Here is a 4,358-nt window from a genome sequence, read left to right on the forward strand (position 1 = left end):
TATATAAAAGGTATTGTAATTAAAATGTGGGGTGGGAAAATCAAATCTCAAACTTCGAGGTCGATAGTATGAACACTATGTCAATTGAGCTACACTCTTGTTGGCACGAAGACAGTATTTTTAACACTTTTGAGAAGACTTAATAATTCTTTTCCCCTTTTTTCTTGGATAATGCTTTTCTTGGAAAAGAGATTTCAAAATCATTGACAACTATAAACCATATTTCAAGGTAAAGTTTCTAAAATACAAAAAATAATAAACACAAATTGTTGATTCCTGAAAGTACGGGAGCAACTTACAACTTTGCCACTTAACTATCAAAAAGATAATAAAACTAGTTTACGTCCATCCTTAATTTGATACGTTATTATTTCTCTTTCTTTTTTATAGTCATTAGACAAATTCATGAAACTTGTCTACATCAAGGAATTCAATCACATGCGACCACCTCTCTTCTTAGCCAACTTGAGCTCAAGACACCCTCAATCAAAATGTTAGAGGATCAAATTTCCCACCAACATGTTAGAACTTTTAAAAGATATTAGAAAACACTCTTTCCTAATACATGAACAAGAACACAATCCAGACAAAATCCCTGTCTAATGTGTTTTCACAACAATTGCCAATGCTCTCTCAAATCCCACCTATCTACCATGCGACAGGGTGATGGAAATCATTTATGGGAGGACAAAAATTGGTAAATCATCAAGGATCCAGAAAAGATACAAAAGAACAACTCAACCTTTAACAAATCTATCAATTCCCCCTAGAGTATTGTCATTGCTTTGTACTCGAACTCACTTGAAAGATGAGCGGGCAAGTCTCCTGCTATTTCCACATTTAGGTCTAATTGGAGTAGAAAAGTTTGTCCAAATCCAACCTGTATAGAATAAGACCAAGAAATTTGAAAGCCTGAATCCAAGAATATATCCAATGTTATATAGCAGTCTAATAGCTACCTGTTTTGAGTCTTTACATACTAATCCAAGCTGATTGCAAATGGGGTGCTTCACAAGTATTCACACATATTCCAGACAGGCATCATTGATATGTATACCCAATACCCTTCCTAAGTATGAGATATATGGTATGTAATATGAGATTCATTTTCTGAACAAGCTATATTGTTTTCTATCAGTTGCTTCCCGTCCCCCCATGGTGGGCTCTCACGTATCGGTCTGAAAACATCACCCCATCCTACGAATCAATCTATTATGTCATACATGGAACATATACGCCACGCCACACCACAATCTGGGACATCTTTGAACCATCCAAAATACTTTCCCCTGCAAAAATTACAAACTACATCCTAATCAATGTCTAGTTGCCCGTGGTCGTGTTCACATCTTGTCAACTACAATCAGATATGTATGATAGCTGATAGATTAAAAAATATTATGATAAAGAATTAAAATGTTTTTCTGAATGAAAACAAGATAAACTTTACCATATTGATAAATACGGTACACGTTCCTCTTGGTATATCTCATAAAAACTTCAGTGTGAGTTGTCACTTACTAATCTCTAGGAGAGATTGTGAAGAATACATAACTTGAAAAGAGAAGAAAGTTGAGCAAGTTTACAAGGAAAGTAAATGAGTAATAAAAAGTAGGCATTCCTAACACGATTTTTTGTCTCCATCATGGAAAGAAAGGAACTCGAGAATATTCTTTGATACATATGGTTCTTTCGTTAATTTTTGTGATCGTATCCATTTACAGCCTCAAATTGGAATGCTCGACACAAATCCTCCTGTGATATTCATTATTTTATTATCAACTTAGACCCGAGGCCCTTTGACTAATTCATCATCCTTCAACATAGTGACGCCTTGTCATGGTTTATTGTGGCTATATAATAGAAGACAGTCATAGAACAATACAATTATTTAAAAGGAATAATGACAAGAAGCAACTATATAGCTACTAAAGTTTCAAGATAGCCCTAGAACACAAGAATTTTCCATAGGAATAAAAACAAAATAACCAACTATGGGTTTTTAGGGCTTTGGCCCCCAAAAGACGTTTTTTTTTTTTTTTTTTTGGGAAAAAAAAAAGAACATAGTTAACTATAACTATCACAGATAGCCATAAAATACAAGACGTTACCTAAGGTATATTGATTGCCAGGTTTAGACTTTTGGGTTGGGCATTAGTCTCCGTGGTCTGAGAGCTTCCTTATGCTAGCAACCGAAAAACAAGTAAGAGAAAGGTAAATAATCAAATTGTTTGATCACAGTAATAATATAAAAAGTTAACAACATTATAACAGAACCCAAATATATTGAAATATAAAAGATAACGGAAATTACAAGATAAACCAAGTGTTGGAGGAACTTGGACCCTCTCTCTTGAGATCTTAAAGAAAGCCCTAAATCACTCACCAAAATTTTGTTTACCTTTCTCATTTGCCTTATCACTATTTATAACCAAATTCTATAATAAACTCCCCTGACTAATTACTATACTTGAATAGCATTCGTAAGACCCCCAGCTATGGTTATATTAGGATTATTAGTATGATTACAAGTAAAGGCATATTAGTGAATACTAAGTCTGTTAGGCCTTTTAGTTAAAAATAAAAGTAGGGTTGGAAGTAAGGGGTGAAGATTTTGGTAGTAATTTCCATAGTTGGGTAATTTGGGAGAGTAATAGCGCTCTCAAACGGCTATGTTATATTGTAATTTATTTGGATATTGCAATATACGTTTCTCTTTTTTAGTGTTCTTTGTGTTCTTAGTTGTTCTTGAGTTTTCTTATTAGATAGTAACTTAATACATCCCTATCACATTCATAACATTTATATAATAATGAAAGGTAAGCAAATTATATGCAAGAATCACAGCTCCAGATTCTGGCTTCATATCAATTAATGAACGATATGAAGTTCTATCCAAGTTATGAAAATGCTGATTTTAGCTATGTTGAAATATATTGAATTAGCCTAAGGGCGTTTTTGTAGTTTACTCTATATTTGCTAAATTAGAGTTTTCCCTCATCCTATTTGTCTGAGGTTGGAGTCTCTTGTATGCATGGCATTAAATAATAAAACCTTTTCTATCGTGGTTTTTCTTCCCTGACTTAGGGTTTTCCACGTAAACTCCTCGTGTCGTTTCTTTCTTTTCTATTTCAATATGGTATCAGAGCAAGGTGATGAAACCCTAATCCCGATAGAAGAAACTCAATCATCAAACTTGATAGGTGAAGGTACACTGGCAAACATGACTAATGTGGCTGTGATTCAAGCAGCCATTGATCGATATCTCCGAACCATCTTAAACCCAGCGCAACCCGACCCATCTGGAGCCCCGCTGCCAGACTTCAATAACCCAGTCGGCACGCACCTTGGACAGCTTCAATCGCCGAGCATCACCAACCCAGTTGAGGTGCATCTTGGACCTCAAACTCGGCTTGGATCGCGATCGACACAGGGCTCTAGTGGATTTGCTCCAACCGGCGCGCCAAACAGCTCCCAGACGTAGCGTACCAACCCATTCCAGCCGAACATCGTCGATGGGGGTCCTTCGACTTCGCACACGATCGGGTTCGCTCTAGCTGCCGGGTTGGGTCAGATCAGCGCGTTTTCTTCAACCTCGCAGCCGATCACTGAGCCCTCTGTCCGTTACCCACTGTCGCAGCCATCTGGGAGCAACGCCGATCACGGGCTGCCGTATTTTGCCGCCGGTGGGATTCCGACAGCAACCTCCTCATAGTACCATGGTGGACAGCCTCTTCCTCATGTGTACCCAATACAACCTCAGTTTCGAATGGGCGATTCCGTTGAAGAAAATTCCATGACCTATGGATAGAAACACCCCAATTCTGAATCTCATGGGGAACTCCAACAACAATTGGTCAGTCTCCAACAACAGATGGCCGCTTTTGGAGCCAGATTGAATGGCCATGATTCTTCCCAGATTTATTCAGAAAATCTGGTATCAATATTTCCTACTCTTCCTACTACTAATCTTTTATCTGGGACTATAGGAAACTCTGCAGGAATGATCACGGGAGAGAAGCTGAATGGACAAAATTACTTCTCTTGGTCCCAAACAATTAAAATGGTTCTTGAGGGACGCCATAAGTTTGGCTACTTGACTGGAGAGATACCACGACCGAATCCTGGGGATCCTCAAGAGCGTGTCTGGAAGGCAGAGGATTCATTGCTCCGCTCGATGTTGATCAGTAGCATGGAGCCACAAATTGGGGAACCTTTACTCTATTCAGCCACTGCCCGAGATATTTGGGATGCAGTCCGACGGTTATATTCGAGGCGTCAGAACGCATCCCGCCTGTATACTCTACATAAACAAGTTCATGAATGCAAACAAGGGAGCATGGATGTAACATCATACT

The 4,358-nt window shown here is 38.1% G+C and overlaps 1 protein-coding gene across 11 annotated transcripts in view; it reads right to left on the reverse strand.

Annotated features, from left to right (window-relative positions):
• Window positions 1–485: 485 nt before the first annotated feature.
• LOC120085899 (pentatricopeptide repeat-containing protein At2g03880, mitochondrial-like) overlaps window positions 486–4,358 on the reverse strand; it is a 15,085-nt gene continuing 11,212 nt past the window's right edge. For all 11 annotated transcript variants that reach the window (XR_005484068.1, XM_039042182.1, XM_039042176.1 and 8 more), the window contains 3 exons: window positions 2,112–2,185; window positions 960–1,289; window positions 486–880 (listed from right to left, as the gene is read on the reverse strand). The gene's annotated coding sequence lies outside the window, so the exon portion shown is untranslated. The remainder of the gene's footprint in view (window positions 881–959; window positions 1,290–2,111; window positions 2,186–4,358) is intronic.

This window comes from Benincasa hispida, chromosome 9 (genome assembly GCF_009727055.1).
Source record: "Benincasa hispida cultivar B227 chromosome 9, ASM972705v1, whole genome shotgun sequence".
Classification (NCBI taxonomy): Eukaryota; Viridiplantae; Streptophyta; class Magnoliopsida; order Cucurbitales; family Cucurbitaceae; genus Benincasa; species Benincasa hispida.